We start from the raw sequence: 8,420 nt of genomic DNA, 5'->3' as shown, positions 1-8,420 counted from the left end.
TAGAAGAATTATAGCTTCTAATTTACATAATTCCGTTTCCATAATATAATAAATAAAATCAATTACAAATTTAGTTATAAGTTATCAGAGGTACCAGGATTATAATTTAGTACGTCTCACGCGCGTTTCGTCTTCTTAAGACTCATAAGTGACGCTCATATCAACAATTTATAAAGCCAAACAAGTACAAAGTTAGGAGCATTGAGGATCCAAAATTCAAAAACTGTTGCGCCAAATACGGCTTAGGTAATCCATGTCTGGGATAAGAAAGTCCTTAGTTTTTCGTTATCATTTGAGATCAACAAAAAAGTAACTTTGTCTTATACTCGGATGCAATTATACATGTATTCCAAGTTTCATCATTTGTAATTTTGCACATCTTTTAAGCGGTGTATTAAAATCAGAAAAAAATGTTAATTGCTTTTTTTCGGCATCTAACCCCTTGTAATAATACTTTTTGCCGTTTGCTATATCCTTATAAAAATAAAAATATATAAATGAAAGGAAATAATATGCTTCGTAATACTTCTTATCACATTGTGGTGCAACATCTAAATATTGATGAATCAATATAATAGCCTTTTCTGGGTCCTTGCTATAATACTGTTATATTTCCTATTTTGTAAATTCGGAATTTCAAAATATATCTATAACATCTACATACAAATACAGGAGCTAAACGAAAGAGAAAAACATGCATACGGCAAAACTAGTCACACAAAACTATTAAAGTATTTTTCATTCCTTGAAATAAAAGAAAAAATATATAATAAAGCACATTAGCACATACACATTTTTTTTCTTTTGCACCAGTGCTGAAGTCTTTGAATTGTTTTTATAGTGTTATTCTCGAGACTATATCTTTTAGGAACTTTAGATTGTTTTCAAAAGCCATAAATTATTTATTCAAAATTGTGGTGTTTTGTTACCCATGACAGATTTATATCTGTTGTCTAATAGTGCTAAGAGTATGCGCATGCTCATATAACAACTCATCACACATTTTTTTTTCATTTTCATACGTTAAGGTTAAAGGGCACTTAGAAACTTTTCACTGATGCCAGTTTTTTTTTTATGGTGTTAATATTTTCTTGAATGATACAGACTGAAAGCCAAAGCATAAAGAGAAAGTACACAAACATAGTGAACAGTTGTTTTTTTTAGCGAAGACCTACATAGAGTCATGACTAACGTTGAATTACGTGTTCGTTTAATTTATTTGTATATAATATGATGATTTTCTTTTATTTTTGTGGTTCAAAAGCAAGAACATTTACTGCAACACTTGTTATTTTACAGTGCAAAAGAGAGCAACATGTGCGTTTGTACCTTCTATTATTTTTGCAAGCCGCGACGGCTTTTCCTTCCGAGCTATTGGTTCTATAATTTTGAGCAACAATGCTAATATTCAACTGACTATTTTATTTGGTTTAGTTTGGTTGATTTTTTTTTTTGGCAAACTGCGTGTAGAACCAAATTTAAATTTGTTTTCACAAAACAAAACAAAAATTCCGTGGATAGTACATGTGTTATAGTACCAGTCCTTATTCTGCCTCTGTGTCCATCCTATTTTACTATTAAACCTCACTGTATTTATAACATTGTATTGACAAAAGTGAGTAAACTGTCAAATGTCAGATTTCACGATACCCATGTCCAGCAATGCAGAGTATGAGTTTTTAAAGTATCTTATATATTGGCTTAAATTCAGCAAACTCACGAGATTTTTTTTCAAACATAAATGGCATTTATTCAGCACCTATTAATGTGGCTCAATGAGCATATATACTATCTTACACAACAATAGCAGAAAACAATAGAACATTATATTTGTGACAATGTATATATATTTTATGAGTGTATATAAAATTGATTAACTTGATTTTCTAATCTTATATGTCTTATATTTGTAGTTGATGTTATGTGGCTTTGGGGTCAAAGCCAATTAAGGCAGAGGGGAGATGTTATAGATATATTTTGAAATTCCGAATTTACAAAATAGGAAATATAACAGCTTTGCAAGCTTTCTTTTATTAAGTATTATATTTTTTATTCTCAAAATGAATTTGTAAAAATGGACAATTTAGAAGAAAATAGATTTTACAGATGTTTGACAAATATTGATAATTATTCATTCATTAATTATACATGCTATATTTTGAATAAGAGAAAGAGTGTAGGCAATTAGGCCTATTGTCAAAATTACATAGGTTGTCGCAACATAGGTATACGAAAATCAATAATTTAGATTAAAGTGTCAGCTTGGTTGACAAGACAAAATTATGAGTGACCAATTAAAATGTTGTGGTCAGTTATGAAATTATGTAACGATAATTTTCATTGGTAAAACGAAGAAAACCTGGGATCTCTAAGCACGTGAGCAACGACCTTTTTAAACTAGTGTTTTGGGCTATTCGTCAGTTGCCATGAGATCTCAGTTGTAATAAAATATAGTTATTTTGGAATTCTTCGTTTTTACCAGGTAATTCATTATTAATATTTTAAAGCATTCTTTTTATGGAAATTATATTTCACATTTACTTTTAATTAAGTTTTATTTATTTAGTTCTATTTATTTAAAATGAGCGTTTTTAGTTTATTACATTACGATTAAATAGATGATTTTTTAAGTGAAATATACAGTAAACATAAATTCCGTAAATGTTATTTATTTCATTAATTTTCATTATAACATGCAAATTTGTTTACAGGAGATTTGTGAATTTGACGCATAATTTATTCGTAGTAAAGTTAAATTCTGTTATTTGGTTATATTTAATATTCAACGAAGTTTAAAGAAATCTTTGTTTGTCACTTTGGTTTACCTTGACAACGCAACAGAACACAAAGAAAATATTTGTTGTTTCATGTATATTGAAATCGTACCGATGCAGGATTGATCTCCAGAACAGAAATATTTGCGTATTACGTAATAGCAAGAAACATTTAATATATTACAGCTTGACATTATCTATGTATGATGAACTATAAATATTGTGAAATATATTGTATGCATTTATATGAAATTGTATTATAGAGTTGCCATGAGATCTCAGTTGTAATAAAATATAGTTATTTTGGAATTCTTCGTTTTTACCAGGCCAGCTAAAGTCCAGACGACATAGGGTGAAAGTTAAGTACGACAATACCACCACGCAACACCAAATAAAGAATCAAGATCGTCGTGGTTGATATCATATGCTTTCTGAAAGGAATCTATTGCACGGATTCTTTGGTTTGTAATAGTATAGAGCGAGCCTAAACAGTTAAACGATGCTGCAAGAATTTGACGTCGAATATCTGAAGTATTATCAGCTTTCTCAACTTTCATTGCAAATATTTCATATGTTCGAATGGCTATTTGTAAATCTTTAAATTTCGATAATTCACTTCAATTTCCACTTTGATGTGATCGAGAGATATAGACATTTTGACAATATTCCGACAATATGTCATCTGGCCTATGGTGCATGTACTGATCTATAAGGTTAAATGCATTTGCATGAGGCTTTAATTTTTCGTACCAGATTTGATCGGCCATATATGCCTTAGCATAACCATGAAAAGCAGACTGCAGGAATTCACAGTCACGGTCTGTTTCCACTTCTAATTTTGTATATTCACATAGTCTTGATTTGGCTTTATTAAACATTTGAAATGCAGTAAAATATTTTTTGCCGGTAGGCGAGTTAAGACAAGCCGATATCTTACTTTGTTCGAAATAAGCATGATTAGGAAGATTACTTTGATATAGTTTTGTTGGATCATGTCCCTGCTGAATATACTCAAACATAAAATCTTGAATGTGTGATGACTGTTCCATTATTGGTGTTGTTATTTGAAAGCTGTTGATCTTGGAAATCACTAGTCTAAGAATGAAATCAAAATGACTTAAAGAAGCAGAATAATAACATAAACAAATGGAAATGATTTAATATCAAAAATAGAGTATAAAATTGAGAATGGAAATGGGGAATGTGTCAAAAAGACAACAACCCGACCATAGAAGAACAGACAACAGCAGAAGGTCATCAACAGGTCTTCAATGCAGCGAAAAATTAAACTGATTGAAAGAGTATAGCTATGTGTGCAGTCAACATGGGGACTAACTGTGCACCATTTATTTCGGACCTGTTTTTGTAATGCTATGAGTTACAATTGATGACAACAATCAGCAAAGACCAATCGAAACAACATCTGATAGACAAATTTAATAATACTTTTAGATATTTGGATGATATGTTTGCTCTCATTAATGACGACTTCAGTATGTATACTAAAGAAATTTATTCCGTTGAACTTACTTTAAATAAAACTAATAATAACAATGACCACTGCCCTTTCCTCGATCTTGATATCTATATCATTAACGGAAAGATTAATACTAAAATTTATGATAAAAGAGATGATTTTACATTTCCGATCGTTAATTATCCGTTATTAGATGGTGACGTTCCCTTGTCACCATCTTACGGGGTGTATATATCTGAACTTGTACGATTCGCTCGTGTATGTAACAATGTTTTAGATTTTAACGAGAGAAATTTATGTATTACTGAAAAATTATTACACCAGGGTTTTCGATATCACAAACTAGTCAAAACATTTACTAAATTTTATCATCGGTATAAGACCATCATTTGTAAATATAGCTCAACATGCAGACTTCTTATACGTTCAGGTATTTCACATCCAAATTTTTATGGAAATATTCTTTAACTAGAGGCTCTCAAGAGCCTGTGTCGCTCTCCTTGGTCTATGTGCATATAAAACATTGGACACAGATAAATTCATGACAAAATTGTGTTTTGGTGATCATGATGTGTTTGTAGATCTTACTTTACTAGACATTCTTCTTGCTACACTTATCTCTATCTATAATGAACTTGGCCCAGTAATTACAATGGAAATATATACTAAAAATTTACAAAAATTTACAAAAATTGATGAAAATTGTTAAAAAATGACTATAAAGGGCAATAACTCCTTAAGGGCTAAAATGACAATTTTGGTCATTTGACTTATTTGTAGATCTTACTTTGCTGAACATTATTGCTGTTTACAGTTTATCTCTATCTATTACAATATTCAAGATAATAAGCAAAAACTGCAAAATTTCCTTAAAATTACTAATTCTGGGGCAGCAACCCATTAACAGGTTGTCTGTTTTGTCTGATAATTTCAGGACAGATAGATTGTGACCTGATAAACAAATTACCAAATGTCAGATTTGCTCTAAATGCTTTGGTTTCAGAGATATAAGACAAAATATACATTTCGCCCCTATGTACTATTTTTAGCCATGGCAGCCATCTTGGTTGGTTGGCAGGGTCACGCCACACATTTTTAAAACAAGATACCCAAATGATGATTGTGGCCAAGTTTGGTTAAATTTGGCCCGGTAGTTTCAGAGGAGAAGATTTTTTAAAAGAATACCAAAATTTTAGAAAAATGGTTAAAAATTGACTATAAAGGGCAATAACTCCTTAATGGGTCAACTGACGATTTTGGTTATGTGACTTATTTGTAGATCTTACTTTGTTGAACAATATGGCTGTTTTTAGTTTATCTCTATATACAATGATATTCAAGATAATAACCAAAAACAGTAAAATTTCCTTAAAATTACCAATTTAGGGGCAGCAACCCAACAACGGGTTGTCGGATTCATCTGAAAATTTCAGGCAGATAGATTTTGACCTGATAAACAAATTTACTAATGTCAGATTTTCTCTAAATGCTTTGATTTTTGAGTTATAAGCCAAAAACTGCATTTAACCCCTATGTTCTATTTTTAGCCATGGCGGCCATCTTGGTTGGTTGGCCGGGTCACCGGACACATTTTTTTAACTAGATACCCCAATGATGATTGTGGCCAAGTTTGGTTAAATTTGGCCCACTAGTTTCAGAGGAGAAGATTTTTGTAAAAGTTAACAACGACGACGGCCGACGACGAACGCCGGACGACGGATGCAAAGTGATGGGAAAAGCTCACTTGGCCCTGTGTGCCAGGTGAGCTAAAAAGCACAAAAATGTCAGTATTCACCTCAGAAGCTAACAAAACATTTAAATAGACTTATTAAGAAGGGATATAGTTACGATACTGTTGTCAGGTCATTAAAGATTCCATATTTTGGCGTTAATATTGATTCACCTATAGGGTCTTTGCATCGGAACTAAACACATTCGTTTTTAAAAACCAGTTGTTGGCATGACACGGGTCATGTTCTTCTCATATATGTTATTATGGTATGATACTAAACCCCTAACGGGAAGAATTGTACCTGAAGACATAATCTTTCAATCAGTTTTAATGAAGTCTGGAGCTGGCATGTCAGTTAAATACTAGTAGTCTGTTGTTATTGATATATTATTGTCATTTTGTTTATTTTCTGTTGTTACACCTTCTGACATCAGACTCGGACTTCTCTTGAACTGAATTTTAATGTGCGTATTGTTATGCGTTTACTTTTCTACATTGGCTAGAGGTATAGGGGGAGGGTTGAGATCTTATAAACATGTTTAAGTCCGCCGCAGTTTTGCGCCTGTCCCAAATCAGGAGCCTTTGGCCTTTGTTAGTTTTGTATTATTTTTAATTTTTTAGTGCTTGTGTACAATTTGGAGTTTAGTATGGCGTTCATTATCACTGAACTTGTATAGATATTGTTTAGGGGCAAGCTGAAGGACGCCTCCGGGTGCGGAAATTTTCCGCTGCATTGAAGACCTGTTGGTGACCTTCTGCTGTTGTCTGTTCTTCTATGGTCGGGTTGTTGTCTCTTAGATTACCTTAGCTGGATTTGGCAAAACTTTTAGGAATTTTGGTCCTCAATGCTGTTCAACTTCGTATTAATGCGTTCTCAACTAAAATTTCAAATTCTCATGTACAGTTTTTGTCCTACATTCCGTGAAATAACTAGTAAATAGCATATGTCAATGAAAAAATGCTAATTTTGAATAATTTGTCAAAGTATTTCTCAATTTTTTAATTGCTTTCATATTTTGTATAAGGTAGCATCTTTTTATAGTACATATGCTGTCTGTTTGATTTTATATGCTTCCAGCATTAAAATTTGATGTAGATGCTGTTGTTAAAATTATAATGTACTGGAGCATCTTACTTTTACATGTTTTAATAGGATGCTAGTTTTGCATATATTTTTTTTTAAATTTTTAAAAAAATTTTGAGGATGCTGGATTTCCTATATATTGAAATGCTGGCATCCTGTCATATTGGGATGCTGGCATCCCGTTTTACGGAGATGCTGGCATCCCGTTATTTTGGAATGCTGGCATCCAGTCATATTGAGATGCTGGCATCCCGTTTTACTGAGATGCTGGCATCCCGTTATTTTGGGATGCTGGCATCCCGTTTTATTGGGATGCTGGCATCCAGTCATATTGGGATGCTGGCATCCCGTTTTATTGAGATGCTGGCATCCCGTTTTATTGGGATGCTGGCATCCCGTTATATTGAGATGCTGGCATCCCGTTTTATTGGGATGCTGGCATCCCGAAAAAGCTGGATGCTGGCATCCAAAACTGTAGGAGTGCAGACATCGCAAAATATCCGAATGCAATAATCCTACAAGTTCTGTTTGATATACTGTTGGCCGAATATAGATGTACTCCAATGCATAATTTTGTGTAATGCAAAAAATAAAACAACAACAAAAATCCGTTTGTTGTTTTCCTCCCAACATTTTATCTAATGATGTCAGGGATATTATGACGTAAGAGGTGTTTTACCATTATGCGTAGAGATTCATGCAGAGACAGTAAACATGATAAGAAATCAAATCTCAAGAATCACTTATACCGATGTAAATATTTTTTGAAAAGTAATTAAAACAGGTAGCCCTTTTAATATTCTATTATTTATTAGTGTTTCTTATGTTTAATACTGAAAGCGCTTGCACTATTTTTCTACGCTAATTGCGGCAAATCCCACCCGCATGACGTCATGTAAAAAGAATGTTTAAAATCGGCGAAATGGACGCAAGGGGAAGGACGAAAAACACTTCTTTGGCCAGTATGCCGCAATTTATTATCATTTTGATATAACAGAAACATATATGCAATAGAACGCTACTCATACAGGTAAGACAAAGTAGATTTGCTTATATTTTACATGCACTTCGTAGTCCGAGATTTCTCCGATAAAGCCATTCATACGGAATATCCTACTCAATTCGACAACTGTATGTCTGTAATGGTTTCATATATATATTAGCAGATGTCGAATTTTTCTATAGGAGACGATTTGACTTGTGCCCGTTCGAGATTACTCTGACGTCCTACGCTCATGGGCATACATGTAGCTTGTCTAGCAAAACAGCTGTTTGAAAAAAAAAAAAGAGACCCGCTAAAGTCATCTTTTAGTGTTTACCTGGTATAATAAACCAAAGTTTTTCACACGAAAA

The 8,420-nt window shown here is 32.7% G+C and overlaps 1 long non-coding RNA gene across 1 annotated transcript; it reads left to right on the top strand.

Annotated features, from left to right (window-relative positions):
• Positions 1-665: 665 nt before the first annotated feature.
• LOC143075731 (uncharacterized) lies at positions 666-3,083 on the top strand. The gene is made up of 2 exons (XR_012978397.1): positions 666-2,482; positions 2,712-3,083. It is a non-coding gene; the product is annotated as an uncharacterized LOC143075731 (long non-coding RNA).
• The last annotated feature ends 5,337 nt before the right edge of the window (positions 3,084-8,420 follow it).

This window comes from Mytilus galloprovincialis, chromosome 5 (genome assembly GCF_965363235.1).
Source record: "Mytilus galloprovincialis chromosome 5, xbMytGall1.hap1.1, whole genome shotgun sequence".
In the NCBI taxonomy this organism is placed as follows: Eukaryota; Metazoa; Mollusca; class Bivalvia; order Mytilida; family Mytilidae; genus Mytilus; species Mytilus galloprovincialis.
Note: the sequence above shows the minus strand (reverse complement) of the source record. Positions and strands in the feature narration are given on the sequence as shown.